Source organism: Xyrauchen texanus, chromosome 36 (assembly GCF_025860055.1).
Source record: "Xyrauchen texanus isolate HMW12.3.18 chromosome 36, RBS_HiC_50CHRs, whole genome shotgun sequence".
NCBI classification, from domain to species: Eukaryota; Metazoa; Chordata; class Actinopteri; order Cypriniformes; family Catostomidae; genus Xyrauchen; species Xyrauchen texanus.
Window position 1 is genome coordinate 38,680,784 of NC_068311.1, and position 23,623 is coordinate 38,704,406.

Here is a 23,623-nt window from a genome sequence, read left to right on the forward strand (position 1 = left end):
CCAACAGACTAACTGCCCATTTCCAATTGATTGTATAGCTGTATGTGTCCACCAACAGACTAACTGCCCATTTCCAGTTGATTGTATAAATGTATGTCCACCAACAGACTAACTGCCCATTTGCAATGATTGTATAGCTGTATGTCCACCAACAGACTAACTGCCCATTAGCAATTGATTGTTGGTTGACATACAGCGATACAGAATAATAGTCCATTTCCAATTGATTGTATAGCTGCATGTCCTCCAGCAGACTAACTGCCCATAAGCAATTGATTGTATAGCTGTATGTCCACCAAAAGACTAACTGCCCATTTCAAATTGATTGTAAATTAGTATGTGTCCACCAACAGATTAACTGCCCATTTGCAATGATTGTATAGCTGTATCTGTCCACCAACATGCCGAACTGCCCATTTCCATTTGATTGCATAACTGTATGTCCACCAACAGACTAACTGCCCATTTCCATTTGATTGTAAATTAGTATGTGTCCACCAACAGACTAACTGCCCATTAGAAATTGATTGTAGAGCTGTATGTCTACCAACAGAGTAACAGCCCATTTCCAATTGATTGCATAGCTGTATGTCAACCAGCAGACTAACTGCCCATAAGCAATTGATTGCATAGCTGAATGTCCACCATTAGAAGAACTGCCCATTTCTAGTTGATTGTATAGCTGTATGTCCACCAACAGACTAACTGCCCATTTCCAAATGATTGTATATTTGTATGTGTCCACCAACAGACTAACTGCCCATTTCCAATTGATTGCATAGCTGTATGTCCACCAACAGACTAACTGCCCATTTCTAATTGATTGAATAGCTGAATGTCTACCAACAGAATAACTGCCCATTTCTAGTTTAATGTATAACTGTATGTCCACCAACAGACTAACTGCCAATTTCCAATTGATTTTATAGCTGTATGTGTCCACCAACAGACTAACTGCCAATTTCCAATCGATTATATATTTGTATGTCCACCAAAAGACTAACTGCCCATTAGAAATTGATTGTATAGCTGTATGTCAACCAGCAGACTAACTGCCCATAAGCAATTGATTGTATAGCTCTATGTCCTCCAGCAGACTAACTGCCCATAAGCAATTGATTGTATAGCTTTATGTCCACCAACAGACTAACTGCCTATTTGAAATGATTGTATAGCTGTATGTCCACTAGCAGACTATCTGCCCCTAAAATATTGATTGTATAGCTGTATGTGTCCACAAACAGACTAACTGCCAAATTCCAATTGATTGTATAGTTGTATGTCCATTAACAGAATAACAGCCCATTTCCAGTTTATTGCATAGCTGTTGGTCCACCAACAGACTAACTACCTATTAGCAATTGATTGTATAGCTCTATGTCCTCCAGCAGACCAACTGCCCATAAGCAATTGATTGTATAGCTGTATGTCAACCAACAGACTAACTGCCAATGTTCAATTGACTGTATAGCTGTATGTCAAACAACAGACAAACTGCCAATTTCCAATTGATTTTATAACTGTATGTCCACCAACAGACTAACTGCCCATTTCCAGTTGTTTGTATAGCTTTATGTCCACCAACAGACTAAATGCCAATTTGAAACTGATTGTATAGCTTTATGTCCATCAACCGACTAACTGCCCATTAGCAATTGTTTGTTGGTTGACATACAGCGATACAGACTAATTGTCAATTTCCAATTGATTGTATAGCTGTATGAACAGACTAACTGCCAATTTCCAATTGATTGTATAGCTGTATGTCCATTAACAGAATAACAGCCCATTTCCAATTTATTGCATAGCTGTTGGTCCACTAACAGACTAACTGCCCATTTCCAATTGATTGTATATTTGTATGTGTCCACCAACAGACTAACTGACCATTTCCAATTGATTGCATAGCTGTATGTCAACCAACAGACTAACTGCCCATAAGCAATGGATTGTATACCTGTGAGTCCACCAACAGACTAACTGCCCATTTCCAATTGATTGCATAGCTGTATGTGTCCACCAACAGACTAACTGCCAATTTCCAATTGATTGTATATTTGTATGTGTCCACCAAAAGACTAACTGCCCATTAGAAATTGATTGTATAGCTTTATGTCCACCAACAGACTAACTGCCCATTTGCAATGATTGTATAGCTGTATGTCAACCAACAGACTAACTGCCAATGTTCAATTGACTGTATAGCTGTATGTCAACCAACAAACTAACTGCCAATTTACAATTGATTGTATAACTGTATGTCCACCAACAGACTAACTGCCAATTTCCAATTGATTGTATAGCTGTATGTCCACCAACAGACTAACTGCCCATTTCAAATTGATTGTATAGCTGTATGTCCACCAACAGAATAACTGCCCATTTCTAATTGATTGAATAGCTGAATGTCCACCAACAGAATAACTGCCCATTTCTAGTTTATTGTATAGCTCTATGTCCACCAACAGACTAACTGCCTATTTGCAATGATTGTATAGCTGTATGTCCACTAGCAGACTAACTGCCCATAAAATATTGATTGTATAGCTGTATGTGTCCACAAACAGACTAACTGCCAAATTCCAATTGATTGTACAGCTGTATGTCCATTAACAGAATAACAGCCCATTTCCAATTTATTGCATAGCTGTTGGTCCACCAACAGACTAACTGCCCATTTCCAATTGATTGTATATTTGTATGTGTCCACCAACAGACTAACTGACCATTTCCAATTGATTGCATAGCTGTATGTCAACCAACAGACTAACTGCCCATTTCCAATTGATTGCATAGCTGTATGTCCACCAAGAGACTAACTGCCCATTTCTAATTGATTGAATAGCTGCATGTCCACCAACAGACTAACTGCCCATTTCAAATTGATTGTATAACTGTATGTCCACCAACAGACTAACTGCCAATTTCCAATTGATTGCATAGCTGTATGTCCACCAACAGACTAACTGCCAATTTCCAATTGATTGTATATTTGTATGTGTCCACCAAAAGACTAACTGCCCATTAGAAATTGATTGTATAGCTGTATGTCAACCAGCAGACTAACTGCCCATAAGCAATTGATTGTATAGCTCTATGTCCTCCAGCAGACTAACTGCCCATAAGCAATTGATTGTATAGCTGTATGTCAACCAACAGACTAACTGCCAATGTTCAATTGACTGTATAGCTGTATGTCAACCAACAGACTAACTGCCAATTTACAATTGATTGTATAACTGTATGTCCACCAACAGACTAACTGCCAATTAACAATTGATTGTATAACTGTATGTCCACCAACAGTCTAACTGCCCATTTCAAATTGATTGTAAATTAGTATGTGTCCACCAACAGACTAACTGCCCATTTCCAGTTGATTGTATAGCTTTATGTCCACCAACAGACTAAATGCCAATTTGAAATTGATCGTATAGTTTTATGTCCATCAACCGACTAACTGCCCATTAGCAATTGTTTGTTGGTTGACATACAGCGATACAGACTAATTGTCCATTTCCAATTGATTGTATAGCTAAATGTCCGCCAACAGAATAACTGCCCATTTCTAGTTTATTGTATATCTGTATGTCCACCAACAGACTAACTGCCAATTTCCAATTGATTTTATAGCTGTATGTGTCCACCAACAGACTAACTGCCAATTTCCAATTGATTGTATATTTGTATGTGTCCACCAAAAGACTAACTGCCCATTAGAAATTGATTGTATAGCTGTATGTCAACCAGCAGACTAACTGCCCATAAGCAATTGATTGTATAGCTTTATGTCCACCAACAGACTAACTGCCAATTTCCAATTGATTGTATATTTGTATGTGTCCACCAAAAGACTAACTGCACATTAGAAATTGATTGTATAGCTGTATGTCAACCAGCAGACTAACTGCCCATAAGCAATTGATTGTATAGCTCTATGTACTCCAGCAGACTAACTGCCCATAAGCAATTGATTGTATAGCTTTATGTCCACCAACAGACTAACTGCCCATTTGCAATGATTGTATAACTGTATGTCCACCAACAGACTAACTGCCCATTTCAAATTGATAGTAAATTAGTATGTGTCCACCAACAGACTAACTGCCCATTTCCAGTTGATTGTATAGCTTTATGTCCACCAACAGAATGTCAATTTGAAATTGATCGTATAGATTTATGTCCATCAACCGACTAACTGCCCATTAGCAATTGTTTGTTGGTTGACATACAGCGATACAGACTAATTGTCCATTTCCAATTGATTGTATAACTGTATGTCCGCCAACAGACTAACTGCCAATTTCCAATTGATTGCATAGCTGTATGTCCACCAACAGACTAACTGCCAATTTCTAATTGATTGTATATTTGTATGTGTCCACCAAAAGACTAACTGCCCATTAGAAATTGATTGTATAGCTGTATGTCAACCAGCAGACTAACTGCCCATAAACAATTGCCCATAAGCAATTGATTGTATAGCTTTATGTCCACCAACAGACTAACTGCCCAATTGCAATGATTGTATAGCTGTATGTCAACCAACAGACTAACTGCCAATGTGCAATTGACTGTATAGCTGTATGTCAACCAACAGACTAACTGCCAATTTACAATTGATTGTATAACTATATGTCCACCAACAGACTAACTGCCAATTTCCAATTGATTGTATAGCTGTATGTCCACCAACAGACTAACTGCCCATTTCAAATTGATTGTATAGCTGTATGTCCACCAACAGACTAACTGCCAAATTCCAATTGATTGTATAGCTGTATGTCCATTAACAGACTAACAGCCCATTTCCAATTGATTGCATAGCTGTTGGTCCACCAACAGACTAACTGCCTATTAGCAAATGATTGTATAGCTGTATGTCCAACAGCAGACTAACGGCCCAAAAGCAATTGTTTGTATAGCTGTATGAACACCAACAGACTAAATTCCCATAAGCAATTGATTGTATAGCTGTATGTCAACCAACAGACTAATTGCCCATTAGCAATGGATTGTATAGCTGTTAGTCCACCAACAGAATAACTGCCCATTTCTAATTGATTGAATAGCTGAATGTCCACCAACAGAATAACTGCCCATTTCTAGTTTATTGTATAACTGTATGTCCACCAACAGACTAACTGCCAATTTCCAATTGATTTTATAGCTGTATGTGTCCACCAACAGACTAACTGCGAATTTCCAATTGATTGTATATTTGTATGTGTCCACCAAAAGACTAACTGCCCATTAGCAATTGATTGTTGTTTGACATACAGACTAACTGCCCATTTCCAATTGATTGTATAGCTGTATGTCCACCAACAGACTAACTGCCCATTTCCAATTGATTGTATAGCTGTATGTGTCCACCAACAGACTAACTGCCCATTTCCAAATGATTGTAAATTAGTATGTTTCCACCAACAGACTAACTGCCCATTTGCAATGATTGCATAGCTGTATGTCCACCAACAGACTAACTGCCCATTTCCAATTGATAGTATATTTGTATGTGTCCACCAACAGACTAACTGCCCATTAGCAATTGATTGTATAGCTGTATGTCCTCCAGCAGACTAACTTCCCATTAGCAATTGATTGTATAGCTGTATGTCCACCAACAGACTAACTGCCCATTTCCAATTGATTGTATAGCTGTATGTCCACCAACAGAATAACTGCCCATTTCTAATTGATTGAATAGCTGAATGTCCACCAACAGAATAACTGCCCATTTCTAGTTTATTGTATAACTGTATGTCCACCAACAGACTAACTGCCAATTTCCAATTGATTTTATAGCTGTATGTGTCCACCAACAGACTAACTGCGAATTTCCAATTGATTGTATATTTGTATGTGTCCACCAAAAGACTAACTGCCCATTAGAAATTGATTTTATAGCTGTATGTCAACCAGCAGACTAACTGCCCATAAGTAATTGATTGCATAGCTCTATGTACTCCAGCAGACTAACTGCCCATAAGCAATTGATTGTATAGCTTTATGTCCACCAACAGACTAACTGCCCATTTGCAATGATTGTATAACTGTATGTCCACCAACAGACTAACTGCCCATTTCAAATTGATTGTAAATTAGTATGTGTCCACCAACAGACTAACTGCCCATTTCCAGTTGATTGTATAGCTTTATGTCCACCAACAGACTAAATGCCAATTTGAAATTGATCGTATAGCTTTATGTCCATCAACCGACTAACTGCCCATTAGCAATTGTTTGTTGGTTGACATACAGCGATACAGACTAATTGTCCATTTCCAATTGATTGTATAACTGTATGTCCGCCAACAGACTAACTGCCAATTTCCAATTGATTGCATAGCTGTATGTCCACCAACAGACTAACTGCCAATTTCTAATTGATTGTATATTTGTATGTGTCCACCAAAAGACTAACTGCCCATTAGAAATTGATTGTATAGCTGTATGTCAACCAGCAGACTAACTGCCCATAAACAATTGCCCATAAGCAATTGATTGTATAGCTTTATGTCCACCAACAGACTAACTGCCCAATTGCAATGATTGTATAGCTGTATGTCAACCAACAGACTAACTGCCAATGTGCAATTGACTGTATAGCTGTATGTCAACCAACAGACTAACTGCCAATTTACAATTGATTGTATAACTATATGTCCACCAACAGACTAACTGCCAATTTCCAATTGATTGTATAGCTGTATGTCCACCAACAGACTAACTGCCCATTTCAAATTGATTGTATAGCTGTATGTCCACCAACAGACTAACTGCCAAATTCCAATTGATTGTATAGCTGTATGTCCATTAACAGACTAACAGCCCATTTCCAATTGATTGCATAGCTGTTGGTCCACCAACAGACTAACTGCCTATTAGCAAATGATTGTATAGCTGTATGTCCAACAGCAGACTAACGGCCCAAAAGCAATTGTTTGTATAGCTGTATGAACACCAACAGACTAAATTCCCATAAGCAATTGATTGTATAGCTGTATGTCAACCAACAGACTAATTGCCCATTAGCAATGGATTGTATAGCTGTGAGTCCACCAACAGACTAACTGCCCATTAGCAATTGATTGTTGTTTGACATACAGACTAACTGCCCATTTCCAATTGATTGTATAGCTGTATGTCCACCAACAGAATAACTGCCCATTTCTAGTTTATTGTATAGCTGTATGTGTCCACCAACAGACTAACTGCCCATTTCCAAATGATTGTAAATTAGTATGTTTCCACCAACAGACTAACTGCCCATTAGCAATTGATTGTTGTTTGACATACAGACTAACTGCCCATTTCCAATTGATTGTATAGCTGTATGTCCACCAACAGACTAACTGCCCATTTCCAATTGATTGTATAGCTGTATGTGTCCACCAACAGACTAACTGCCCATTTCCAAATGATTGTAAATTAGTATGTTTCCACCAACAGACTAACTGCCCATTTGCAATGATTGCATAGCTGTATGTCCACCAACAGACTAACTGCCCATTTCCAATTGATAGTATATTTGTATGTGTCCACCAACAGACTAACTGCCCATTTCCAATTGATTGTATAGCTGTATGTCCACCAACAGAATAACTGCCCATTTCTAATTGATTGAATAGCTGAATGTCCACCAACAGAATAACTGCCCATTTCTAGTTTATTGTATAACTGTATGTCCACCAACAGACTAACTGCCAATTTCCAATTGATTTTATAGCTGTATGTGTCCACCAACAGACTAACTGCGAATTTCCAATTGATTGTATATTTGTATGTGTCCACCAAAAGACTAACTGCCCATTAGAAATTGATTGTATAGCTGTATGTCAACCAGCAGACTAACTGCCCATAAGCAATTGATTGCATAGCTCTATGTACTCCAGCAGACTAACTGCCCATAAGCAATTGATTGTATAGCTTTATGTCCACCAACAGACTAACTGCCCATTTGCAATGATTGTATAACTGTATGTCCACCAACAGACTAACTGCCAATTTCCAATTGATTTTATAGCTGTATGTCCACCAACAGAATAACTGCCCATTTCTAATTGATTGAATAGCTGAATGTCCACTAGCATCTAACTGCCCATAAAATATTGATTGTATAGCTGTATGTGTCCACAAACAGACTAACTGCCAAATTCCAATTGATTGTATAGCTGTATGTCCATTAACAGAATAACAGCCCATTTCCAATTTATTGCATAGCTGTTGGTCCACCAACAGACTAACTACCTATTAGCAATTGATTGTATAGCTCTATGTCCTCCAGCAAACTAACTGCCCACAAGCAATTGATTGTATAGCTGTATGTCAACCAACAGACTAACTGCCAATGTTCATTGACTGTATAGCTGTATGTCAACCAACAGACTAACTGCCAATTTCCAATTGATTGTATAACTGTATGTCCACCAACAGACTAACTGCCAATTTCCAATTGATTTTATAACTGTATGTCCACCAACAGACTAACTGCCAATTTCCAATTGATTTTATAACTGTATGTCCACCAACAGACTAAATGCCAATTTGAAATTGATTGTATAGCTTTATGTCCATCAACAGACTAACTGCCCATTAGCAATTGTTTGTTGGTTGGCATACAGCGATACAGAATAACAGCCCATTTCCAATTTATTGCATAGCTGTTGGTCCACCAACAGACTAACTGCCCATTTCCAATTGATTGTATATTTGTATGTGTCCACCAACAGACTAACTGCCAATTAACAATTGATTGTATAACTGTATGTCCACCAACAGACTAACTGCCCATTTCAAATTGATTGTAAATTAGTATGTGTCCACCAACAGACTAACTGCCCATTTCCAGTTGATTGTATAGCTTTATGTCCACCAACAGACTAAATGCCAATTTGAAATTGATCGTATAGCTGTATGTCCATCAACAGACTAACTGCCAATTTCCAATTGACTGTATATTTGTATGTGTCCACCAAAAGACTAACTCCACATTAGAAATTGATTGTATAGCTGTATGTCAACCAGCAGACTAACTGCCCATAAGCAATTGATTGTATAGCTCTATGTCCACCAACAGACTAACTGCCCATTTGCAATGATTGTATAGCTGTATGTCAACCAACAGACTAACTGCCAATGTTCAATTGACTGTATAGCTGTATGTCAACCAACAGACTAACTGCCAATTTACAATTGATTGTATAACTGTATGTCCACCAACAGACTAACTGCCAATTTCCAATTGATTGTATAGCTGTATGTCCACCAACAGACTAACTGCCCATTTCAAATTGATTGTATAGCTGTATGTCCACCAACAGAATAACTGCCCATTTCTAATTGATTGAATAGCTGAATGTCCACCAACAGAATATCTGCCCATTTCTAGTTTATTGTATAACTGTATGTCCACCAACAGACTAACTGCCAATTTCCAATTGATTTTATAGCTGTATGTGTCCACCAACAGACTAACTGCCAATTTCCAATTGATTGTATATTTGTATGTGTCCACCAAAAGACTAACTGCCCATTAGAAATTGATTGTATAGCTGTATGTCAACCAGCAGACTAACTGCCCATAAGCAATTGATTGTATAGCTTTATGTCCACCAACAGACTAACTGCCTATTTGCAATGATTGTATAGCTGTATGTCCACTAGCAGACTAACTGCCCATAAAATATTGATTGTATAGCTGTATGTGTCCACAAACAGACTAACTGCCAAATTCCAATTGATTGTATAGCTGTATGTCCATTAACAGAATAACAGCCCATTTCCAATTTATTGCATAGCTGTTGGTCCACCAACAGACTAACTACCTATTAGCAATTGATTGTATAGCTCTATGTCCTCCAGCAGACTAACTGCCCATAAGCAATTGATTGTATAGCTGTATATCAACCAACAGACTAACTGCCAATGTTCATTGACTGTATAGCTGTATGTCAACCAACAGACTAACTGCCAATTTCCAATTGATTGTATAACTGTATGTCCACCAACAGACTAACTGCCAATTTCCAATTGATTTTATAACTGTATGTCCACCAACAGACTAACTGCCCATTTCTGTTGATTGTATAGCTTTATGTCCACCAACAGACTAAATGCCAATTTGAAACTGATTGTATAGCTTTATGTCCATCAACCGACTAACTGCCCATTAGCAATTGTTTGTTGGTTGACATACAGCGATACAGACTAATTGTCCATTTCCAATTGATTGTATAGCTGTATGTCCACCAACAGACTAACTGCCAATTTCCAATTGATTGTATAACTGTATGTCCACCAACAGACTAACTGCCAATTTGAAATTGATTGTATAGCTTTATGTCCATCAACAGACTAACTGCCCATTAGCAATTGTTTGTTGGTTGGCATGCAGCGATACAGACTAATTGTCCATTTCCAATTGATTGTATAGCTGTATGTCCACTAGCAGACTAACTGCCCATAAAATATTGACTGTATAGCTGTATGTGTCCACAAACAGACTAACTGCCAAATTCCAATTGATTGTATAGCTGTATGTCCATTAACAGAATAACAGCCCATTTCCAATTTATTGCATAGCTGTTGGTCCACCAACAGACTAACTGCCCATTTCCAATTGATTGTATATTTGTATGTGTCCACCAACAGACTAACTGACCATTTCCAATTGATTGCATAGCTGTATGTCAACCAACAGACTAACTGCCCATTAGCAATGGATTGTATAGCTGTGAGTCCACCAACAGACTAACTGCCCATTTCCAATTGATTGCATAGCTGCATGTCCACCAACAGAATAACTGCCCATTTCTAGTTTATTGTATAACTGTATGTCCACCAACAGACTAACTGCCCATTTCAAATTAATTGTATAACTGTATGTCCACCAACAGACTAACTGCCAATTTCCAATTGATTGCATAGCTGTATGTCCACCAACAGACTAACTGCCAATTTCCAATTGATTGTATATTTGTATGTGTCCACCAAAAGACTAACTGCCCATTAGAAATTGATTGTATAGCTGTATGTCAACCAGCAGACTAACTGCCCATAAGCAATTGATTGTATAGCTCTATGTCCTCCAGCAGACTAACTGCCCATAAGCAATTGATTGTATAGCTCTATGTCCTCCAGCAGACTAACTGCCCATAAGCAATTGATTGTATAGCTCTATGTCCTCCAGCAGACTAACTGCCCATAAGCAATTGATTGTATAGCTGTATGTCAACCAACAGACTAACTGCCAATGTTCAATTGACTGTATAGATGTATGTCCACCAACAGACTAACTGCCAATTTCCAATTGATTGTATAACTGTATGTCCACCAACAGACTAACTGCCAATTTCCAATTGATTGTATAACTGTATGTCCACCAACAGACTAACTGCCCATTTCAAATTGATTGTAAATTAGTATGTGTCCACCAACAGACTAACTGCCCATTTCCAGTTGATTGTATAGCTTTATGTCCACCAACAGACTAAATGCCAATTTGAAATTGATCGTATAGCTTTATGTCCACCAACAGACTAACTGCCCATTTCAAATTGATTGTAATAGCTGAATGTCCACTAGCAGTCTAACTGCCCATAAAATATTGATTGTATAGCTGTATGTCCACCAACAGACTAACTGCCAATTTCCAATTGATTGTATAACTGTATGTCCACCAACAGACTAACTGCCAATTTCCAATTGATTGCATAGCTGTATGTCCACCAACAGACTAACTGCCAATTTCTAATTGATTGTATATTTGTATGTGTCCACCAAAAGACTAACTGCCCATTAGAAATTGATTGTATAGCGGTATGTCAACCAGCAGACTAACTGCCCATAAACAATTGCCCATAAGCAATTGATTGTATAGCTCTATGTCCACCAACAGACTAACTGCCCATATTGCAATTGATTGTATAGCTGTATGTCCACCAACAGACTAACTGCCAATTTCAATTGATTGTATAGCTGTATGTCAACCAACAGACTAACTGCCAATTTACACTTGATTGTATAACTGTATGTCCACCAACAGACTAACTGCCAATTTCCAATTGATTGTATAGCTGTATGTCCACCAACAGACTAACTGCCCATTTCAAATTGATTGTATAACTGTATGTCCACCAACAGACTAACTGCCTATTAGCAATTGATTGTATAGCTGTATGTCCACCAACAGACTAACTGCCAATTTCCAATTGATTGTATAGCTGTATGTCCATCAACAGACTAACTGCCCATTTCAAATTGATTGTATAACTGTATGTCCACCAACAGACTAACTGCCTATTAGCAAATGATTGTATAGCTGTATGTCCAACAGCAGACTAACGGCCCAAAAGCAATTGTTTGTATAGCTGTATGAACACCAACAGACTAAATTCCCATAAGCAATTGATTGTATAGCTTTATGTCCACCAACAGACTAACTGCCCATTTGCAATGATTGTACAGCTGTATGTCCACCAACAGACTAACTGCCCATTTCCAATTGATTGTATAGCTGTATGTCAACCAACAGACTAATTGCCCATTAGCAATGGATTGTATAGCTGTGAGTCCACCAACAGACTAACTGCCCATTAGCAATTGATTGTTGTTTGACATACAGACTAACTGCCCATTTCCAATTGATTGTATAGCTGTATGTCCACCAACAGAATAACTGCCCATTTCTAGTTTATTGTATAACTGTATGTCCACCAACAGACTAACTGCCCATTTCCAATTGATTGTATAGCTGTATGTGTCCACCAACAGACTAACTGCCCATTTCCAAATGATTGTAAATTAGTATGTTTCCACCAACAGACTAACTGCCCATTTGCAATGATTGCATAGCTGTATGTCCACCAACAGACTAACTGCCCATTTGCAATGATTGTATAGCTGTATGTCAACCAACAGACTAACTGCCAATGTTCAACTGACTGTAAAGCTGTATGTCAACCAACAGACTAACTGCCAATTTACAATTGATTGTATAGCTGTATGTCCACCAACAGACTAACTGCCAATTTCCAATTGATTGTATAGCTGTATGTCCACCAACAGACTAACTGCCCATTTCAAATTGATTGTATAACTGTATGTCCACCAACAGACTAACTGCCCATAAGCAATTGATTGTATAGCTCTATGTCCTCCAGCAGACTAACTGCCAATTTCCAATTGATTGTATAGCTGTATGTCCACCAACAGACTAACTGCCCATTTCAAATTGATTGTAAATTAGTATGTGTCCACCAACAGACTAACTGCCCATTTCCAGTTGATTGTATAGCTTTATGTCCACCAACAGACTAACTGCCAATTTGAAATTGATTGTATAGCTGTATGTCCATCAACAGACTAACTGCCCATTAGCAATTGATTGTATGGTTGACATGTCCACCATACAGACTAATTGTCCATTTCCAATTGATTGTATAACTGTATGTCCACCAACAGACTAACTGCCCATTAGCAATAGATTGTATAGCTGTATGTCCACCAACAGACTAACTGCCCATTTCAAATTGATTGTATAACTGTATGTCCACCAACAGACTAACTGCCCATTAGCAATAGATTGTATAGCTGTATGTCCACCAACAGACTAACTGCCCATGTCCAATTGATTGTATAGCTGTATGTCCATTAACAGACTAACAGCCCATTTCCAATTGATTGCATGGCTGTGTGTCCACCAACAGACTAATTGCACATTAGCATTGTTTGTATAGCTGTATGTCCTCCAGCAGACTAACTGCCCATAAGCAATTGATTGTATAGCTGTATGTCCACCAACAGACTAACTGCCCATTTCAAATTGATTGTATAACTGTATGTCCACCAACAGACTAACTGCCCATTAGCAATTGATTGTATAGCTGTATGTCCACCAACAGACTAACTGCCAAATTCCAATTGATTGTATAGCTGTATGTCAACCAACAGACTAACTGCCCATTAGCAATGGATTGTATAGCTGTGAGTCCACCAACAGACTAACTGCCAATTAGCAATTGATTGTTGTTTGACATACAGACTAACTGCCCATTTCCAATTGATTGCATAGCTGTATGTCCACCAACAGACTAACTGCCCATTTCTAATTGATTGTATAACTGTATGTCCACCAACAGACTAACTGCCCATTTCCAATTGATTGTATAGCTGTATGTGTCCACCAACAGACTAACTGCCCATTTCCAATTGATTGTATAGCTGTATGTGTCCACCAACAGACTAACTGCCCATTTCCAGTTGATTGTATAACTTTATGTCCACCAACAGACTAACTGCCCATTAGCAATAGATTGTATAGCTGTATGTCCACCAACAGACTAACTGCCCATTAGCAATAGATTGTATAGCTGTATGTCCACCAACAGACTAACTGCCAAATTCCAATTGATTGTATAGCTGTATGTCCATTAACAGACTAACAGCCCATTTCCAATTGATTGCATAGCTGTTGGTCCACCAACAGACTAACTGCCTATTAGCAAATGATTGTATAGCTGTATGTCCAACAGCAGACTAACTGCCCAAAAGCAATTGATTGTATAGCTTTATGTCCACCAACAGACTAACTGCCCATTTCCAATTGATTGTATAGCTGTATGTCCACCAACAGAATAACTGCCCATTTCTAGTTTATTGTATAACTGTATGTCCACCAACAGACTAACTGCCCATTTCCAATTGATTGTATAGCTGTATGAGTCCACCAACAGACTAACTGCCCATTTGCAATTGATTGCATAGCTGTATGTCCACCAACAGACTAACTGCCCATTTCCAATTGATGGTATATTTGTATGTGTCCACCAACAGACTAACTGCCCATTAGCAATTGATTGTATAGCTGTATGTCCTCCAGCAGACTAACTTCCCATTAGCAATTGATTGTATAGCTGTATGTCCACCAACAGACTAACTGCCCATTTCCAGTTGATTGTATAACTGTATGTCCACCAACAGACTAACTGCCAATTTCCAATTGATTGTATAGCTGTATGTCCACCAACAGACTAACTGCCAATTTCCAATTGATTGTATAACTGTATGTCCACCAACAGACTAACTGCCAATTTCCAACTGATTGTATAACTTTATGTCCACCAACAGACTAACTGCCCATTAGCAATTGATTGTATAGCTGTATGTCCACCAACAGACTAACTGCCCATTAGCAATTGATTGTATAGCTGTATGTCCACCAACAGACTAACTGCCAAATTCCAATTGATTGCAGAGCTGTATGGTCCACCAACAGACTAACTGCCTATTAGCAATTGATTGTATAGCTGTATGTCCAACAGCAGACTAACTGCCCATAAGCAATTGTTTGTATAGCTGTATGTCCACCAACAGACTAAATGCCCATAAGCAATTGATTGTATAGCTGTATGTCCACCAACAGACTAACTGCCAATTTCCAATTGATTGTATAGCTGTATGTCCACCAACAGACTAACTGCCCATTTCAAATTGATTGTATAACTGTATGTCCACCAACAGACTAACTGCCCATTAGCAATTGATTGTATAGCTGTATGTCAACCAGCAGACTAACTGCCCATAAACAATTGATTGTATAGCTCTATGTACTCCAGCAGACTAACTGCCCATAAGCAATTGATTGTATAGCTTTATGTCCACCAACAGACTAACTGCCCATTTGCAATGATTGTATAGCTGTATGTCAACCAACAGACTAACTGCCAATGTTCAATTGACTGTATAGCTGTATGTCAACCAACAGACTAACTGCCAATTTACAATTGATTGTATAACTGTATGTCCACCAACAGACTAACTGCCAATTTCCAATTGATTGTATAGCTGTATGTCCACCAACAGACTAACTGCCCATTTCAAATTGATTGTATAACTGTATGTCCACCAACAGACTAACTGCCCATTAGCAATAGATTGTATAGCTGTATGTCCACCAACAGACTAACTGCCAAATTCCAATTGATTGTATAGCTGTATGTCCATTAACAGACTAACAGCCCATTTCCAATTGATTGCATAGCTGTTGGTCCACCAACAGACTAACTGCCTATTAGCAAATGATTGTATAGCTGTATGTCCAACAGCAGACTAACGGCCCAAAAGCAATTGTTTGTATAGCTGTATGTCCACCAACAGACTAACTGCCCATTTCAAATTGACTGTATAACTGTATGTCCACCAACAGACTAACTGCCCATTAGCAATAGATTGTATAGCTGTATGTCCACCAACAGACTAACTGCCAAATTCCAATTGATTGTATAGCTGTATGTCAACCAACAGACTAACTGCCCATTAGCAATGGATTGTATAGCTGTGAGTCCACCAACAGACTAACTGCCAATTAGCAATTGATTGTTGTTTGACATACAGACTAACTGCCCATTTCCAATTGATTGCATAGCTGTATGTCCACCAACAGACTAACTGCCCATTTCTAATTGATTGTATAACTGTATGTCCACCAACAGACTAACTGCCCATTTCCAATTGATTGTATAGCTGTATGTGTCCACCAACAGACTAACTGCCCATTTCCAGTTGATTGTATAACTGTATGTCCACCAACAGACTAACTGCCAATTTCCAATTGATTGTATAACTTTATGTCCACCAACAGACTAACTGCCCATTAGCAATAGATTGTATAGCTGTATGTCCACCAACAGACTAACTGCCCATTAGCAATAGATTGTATAGCTGTATGTCCACCAACAGACTAACTGCCAAATTCCAATTGATTGTATAGCTGTATGTCCATTAACAGACTAACAGCCCATTTCCAATTGATTGCATAGCTGTTGGTCCACCAACAGACTAACTGCCTATTAGCAAATGATTGTATAGCTGTATGTCCAACAGCAGACTAACGGCCCAAAAGCAATTGATTGTATAGCTTTATGTCCACCAACAGACTAACTGCCCATTTCCAATTGATTGTATAGCTGTATGTCCACCAACAGAATAACTGCCCATTTCTAGTTTTTTGTATAACTGTATGTCCACCAACAGACTAACTGCCCATTTCCAATTGATTGTATAGCTGTATGAGTCCACCAACAGACTAACTGCCCATTTGCAATGATTGCATAGCTGTATGTCCACTAACAGACTAACTGCCCATTTCCAATTGATAGTATATTTGTATGTGTCCACCAACAGACTAACTGCCCATTAGCAATTGATTGTATAGCTGTATGTCCTCCAGCAGACTAACTTCCCATTAGCAATTGATTGTATAGCTGTATGTCCACCAACAGACTAACTGCCCATTTCCAGTTGATTGTATAACTGTATGTCCACCAACAGACTAACTGCCAATTTCCAATTGATTGTATAGCTGTATGTCCACCAACAGACTAACTGCCAATTTCCAATTGATTGTATAACTGTATGTCCAACAACAGACTAACTGCCAATTTCCAACTGATTGTATAACTTTATGTCCACCAACAGACTAACTGCCCATTAGCAATAGATTGTATAGCTGTATGTCCACCAACAGACTAACTGCCCATTAGCAATAGATTGTATAGCAGTATGTCCACCAACAGACTAACTGCCAAATTCCAATTGATTGCAGAGCTGTTGGTCCACCAACAGACTAACTGCCTATTAGCAAATGATTGTATAGCTGTATGTCCAACAGCAGACTAACGGCCCAAAAGCAATTGTTTGTATAGCTGTATGTCCACCAACAGACTAAATTCCCATAAGCAATTGATTGTATAGCTTTATGTCCACCAACAGACTAACTGCCCATTTCCAATTGATTGTATAGCTGTATGTCCACCAACAGACTAACTGCCCATTTCAAATTGATTGTATAACTGTATGTCCACCAACAGACTAACTGCCCATTAGCAATAGATTGTATAGCTGTATGTCCACCAACAGACTAACTGCCAATTTCCAATTGATTGTATAGCTGTATGTCCACCAACAGACTAACTGCCAATTTCTAATTGATTGTATATTTGTATGTGTCCACCAAAAGACTAACTGCCCATTAGAAATTGATTGTATAGCGGTATGTCAACCAGCAGACTAACTGCCCATAAACAATTGCCCATAAGCAATTGATTGTATAGCTCTATGTACTCCAGCAGACTAACTGCCCATAAGCAATTGATTGTATAGCTTTATGTCCACCAACAGACTAACTGCCCAATTGCAATGATTGTATAGCTGTATGTCAACCAACAGACTAACTGCCAATGTTCAATTGACTGTATAGCTGTATGTCAACCAACAGACTAACTGCCAATTTACAATTGATTGTATAACTGTATGTCCACCAACAGACTAACTGCCAATTTCCAATTGATTGTATAGCTGTATGTCCACCAACAGACTAACTGCCAATTTCCAATTGATTGTATAACTGTATGTCCACCAACAGACTAAATGCCCATTTCCAATTGATTGTATAACTTGTATGTCCACCAACAGACTAACTGCCCATTAGCAATTGATTGTATAGCTGTATGTCCACCAACAGACTAACTGCCAATTAGCAATTGATTGTATAGCTGTATGTCCACCAACAGACTAACTGCCAATTAGCAATTTATTGTATAGCTGTATGTGTCCACCAACAGACTAACTGCCTATTAGCAATTGATTGTATAGCTGTATGTCCACCAGCAGACTAACTGCCCAAAAGCAATTGATTTGTATAGCTGTATGTCCACCAACAGACTAACTGCCCATTTGCAATTGATTGTATAGCTGTATGTCCACCAACAGACTAACTGCCAATTTCCAATTGATTGTATAGCTGTATGTCCACCAACAGACTAACTGCCCATTTCAAATTGATTGTATAACTGTATGTCCACCAACAGACTAACTGCCCATTAGCAATTGATTGTATAGCTGTATGTCAACCAGCAGACTAACTGCCCATAAACAATTGATTGTATAGCTCTATGTACTCCAGCAGACTAACTGCCCATAAGCAATTGATTGTATAGCTTTATGTCCACCAACAGACTAACTGCCCATTTGCAATGATTGTATAGCTGTATGTCAACCAACAGACTAACTGCCAATGTTCAATTGACTGTATAGCTGTATGTCAACCAACAGACTAACTGCCAATTTACAATTGATTGTATAACTGTATGTCCACCAACAGACTAACTGCCAATTTCCAATTGATTGTATAGCTGTATGTCCACCAACAGACTAACTGCCCATTTCAAATTGATTGTATAACTGTATGTCCACCAACAGACTAACTGCCCATTAGCAATAGATTGTATAGCTGTATGTCCACCAACAGACTAACTGCCAAATTCCAATTGATTGTATAGCTGTATGTCCATTAACAGACTAACAGCCCATTTCCAATTGATTGCATAGCTGTTGGTCCACCAACAGACTAACTGCCTATTAGCAAATGATTGTATAGCTGTATGTCCAACAGCAGACTAACGGCCCAAAAGCAATTGTTTGTATAGCTGTATGTCCACCAACAGACTAACTGCCCATTTCAAATTGACTGTATAACTGTATGTCCACCAACAGACTAACTGCCCATTAGCAATAGATTGTATAGCTGTATGTCCACCAACAGACTAACTGCCCATTTCCAATTGATAGTATATTTGTATGTGTCCAACAACAGACTAACTGCCCATTAGCAATTGATTGTATAGCTGTATGTCCACCAACAGACTAACTGCCCATTAGCAATTGATTGTTGTTTGACATACAGACTAACTGCCCATTTGCAATTGATTGTATAGCTGTATGTCCACCAACAGAATAACTGCCCATTTCTAATTGATTGAATAGCTGAATGTCCACCAACACACTAACTGCCCATTTCCAATTGATTGTATAGCTGTATGTGTCCACCAACAGACTAACTGCCCATTTCCAATTGATTGTATAACTGTATGTCCACCAACAGACTAACTGCCAATTTCCAATTGATTGTATAACTGTATGTCCACCAACAGACTAACTGCCCATTAGCAATAGATTGTATAGCTGTATGTCCACCAACAGACTAACTGCCCATTAGCAATAGATTGTATAGCTGTATGTCCACCAACAGACTAACTGCCAAATTCCAATTGATTGTATAGCTGTATGTCCATTAACAGACTAACAGCCCATTTCCAATTGATTGCATAGCTGTTGGTCCACCAACAGACTAACTGCCTATTAGCAAATGATTGTATAGCTGTATGTCCAACAGCAGACTAACTGCCCAAAAGCAATTGATTGTATAGCTTTATGTCCACCAACAGACTAACTGCCCATTTCCAATTGATTGTATAGCTGTATGTCCACCAACAGAATAACTGCCCATTTCTAGTTTTTTGTATAACTGTATGTCCACCAACAGACTAACTGCCCATTTCCAATTGATTGTATAGCTGTATGAGTCCACCAACAGACTAACTGCCCATTTGCAATGATTGCATAGCTGTATGTCCACCAACAGACTAACTGCCCATTTCCAATTGATAGTATATTTGTATGTGTCCACCAACAGACTAACTGCCCATTAGCAATTGATTGTATAGCTGTATGTCCTCCAGCAGACTAACTTTCCATTAGCAATTGATTGTATAGCTGTATGTCCACCAACAGACTAACTGCCCATTTCCAGTTGATTGTATAACTGTATGTCCACCAACAGACTAACTGCCCATTTCAAATTGATTGTAAATTAGTATGTGTCCACCAACAGACTAACTGCCAATTTCCAATTGATTGTATAACTGTATGTCCACCAACAGACTAACTGCCCATTTCCAATTGATTGTATAACTGTATGTCCACCAACAGACTAACTGCCCATTAGCAATAGATTGTATAGCTGTATGTCCACCAACAGACTAACTGCCCATTTCAATTGATTGTATAGCTGTATGTCCACCAACAGACTAACTGCCAATTTCCAATTGATTGTATAGCTGTATGGTCCACCAACAGACTAACTGCCTATTAGCAATTGATTGTATAGCTGTATGTCCAACAGCAGACTAACTGCCCAAAGCAATTGTTTGTATAGCTGTATGTCCACCAACAGACTAACTGCCCATTTGCAATTGATTGTATAGCTGTATGTCCACCAACAGACTAACTGCCCATTTGCAATTGATTGTATAGCTGTATGTCCACCAACAGACTAACTGCCCATTTCAAATTGATTGTATAGCTGTATGTCCACCAACAGACTAACTGCCCATTAGCAATAGATTGTATAGCTGTATGTCCACCAACAGACTAACTGCCAATTTCCAATTGATTGTATAACTGTATGTCCACCAACAGACTAACTGCCAATTTCCAATTGATTGCATAGCTGTATGTCCACCAACAGACTAACTGCGAATTTCCAATTGATTGTATATTTGTATGTGTCCACCAAAAGACTAACTGCCCATTAGCAATTGATTGTATAGCTGTATGTCAACCAGCAGACTAACTGCCCATAAACAATTGATTGTATAGCTCTATGTACTCCAGCAGACTAACTGCCCATAAGCAATTGATTGTATAGCTTTATGTCCACCAACAGACTAACTGCCCATTTGCAATGATTGTATAGCTGTATGTCAACCAACAGACTAACTGCCAATGTTCAACTGACTGTAAAGCTGTATGTCAACCAACAGACTAACTGCCAATTTACAATTGATTGTATAACTGTATGTCCACCAACAGACTAACTGCCAATTTCCAATTGATTGTATAGCTGTATGTCCACCAACAGACTAACTGCCCATTTCAAATTGATTGTATAACTGTATGTCCACCAACAGACTAACTGCCCATTAGCAATAGATTGTATAGCTGTATGTCCACCAACAGACTAACTGCCAAATTCCAATTGATTGTATAGCTGTATGTCCATTAACAGACTAACAGCCCATTTCCAATTGATTGCATAGCTGTTGGTCCACCAACAGACTAACTGCCTATTAGCAAATGATTGTATAGCTGTATGTCCAACAGCAGACTAACGGCCCAAAAGCAATTGTTTGTATAGCTGTATGTCCACCAACAGACTAACTGCCCATTTCAAATTGACTGTATAACTGTATGTCCACCAACAGACTAACTGCCCATTAGCAATAGATTGTATAGCTGTATGTCCACCAACAGACTAACTGCCAAATTCCAATTGATTGTATAGCTGTATGTCAACCAACAGACTAACTGCCCATTAGCAATGGATTGTATAGCTGTGAGTCCACCAACAGACTAACTGCCAATTAGCAATTGATTGTTGTTTGACATACAGACTAACTGCCCATTTCCAATTGATTGCATAGCTGTATGTCCACCAACAGACTAACTGCCCATTTCTAATTGATTGTATAACTGTATGTCCACCAACAGACTAACTGCCCATTTCCAATTGATTGTATAGCTGTATGTGTCCACCAACAGACTAACTGCCCATTTCCAGTTGATTGTATAACTGTATGTCCACCAACAGACTAACTGCCAATTTCCAATTGATTGTATAACTTTATGTCCACCAACAGACTAACTGCCCATTAGCAATAGATTGTATAGCTGTATGTCCACCAACAGACTAACTGCCCATTAGCAATAGATTGTATAGCTGTATGTCCACCAACAGACTAACTGCCAAATTCCAATTGATTGTATAGCTGTATGTCCATTAACAGACTAACAGCCCATTTCCAATTGATTGCATAGCTGTTGGTCCACCAACAGACTAACTGCCTATTAGCAAATGATTGTATAGCTGTATGTCCAACAGCAGACTAACGGCCCAAAAGCAATTGATTGTATAGCTTTATGTCCACCAACAGACTAACTGCCCATTTCCAATTGATTGTATAGCTGTATGTCCACCAACAGAATAACTGCCCATTTCTAGTTTTTTGTATAACTGTATGTCCACCAACAGACTAACTGCCCATTTCCAATTGATTGTATAGCTGTATGAGTCCACCAACAGACTAACTGCCCATTTGCAATGATTGCATAGCTGTATGTCCACTAACAGACTAACTGCCCATTTCCAATTGATAGTATATTTGTATGTGTCCACCAACAGACTAACTGCCCATTAGCAATTGATTGTATAGCTGTATGTCCTCCAGCAGACTAACTTCCCATTAGCAATTGATTGTATAGCTGTATGTCCACCAACAGACTAACTGCCCATTTCCAGTTGATTGTATAACTGTATGTCCACCAACAGACTAACTGCCAATTTCCAATTGATTGCATAGCTGTATGTCCACCAACAGACTAACTGCCAATTTCCAATTGATTGTATAACTGTATGTCCAACAACAGACTAACTGCCAATTTCCAACTGATTGTATAACTTTATGTCCACCAACAGACTAACTGCCCATTAGCAATAGATTGTATAGCTGTATGTCCACCAACAGACTAACTGCCCATTAGCAATAGATTGTATAGCAGTATGTCCACCAACAGACTAACTGCCAAATTCCAATTGATTGCAGAGCTGTTGGTCCACCAACAGACTAACTGCCTATTAGCAAATGATTGTATAGCTGTATGTCCAACAGCAGACTAACGGCCCAAAAGCAATTGTTTGTATAGCTGTATGTCCACCAACAGA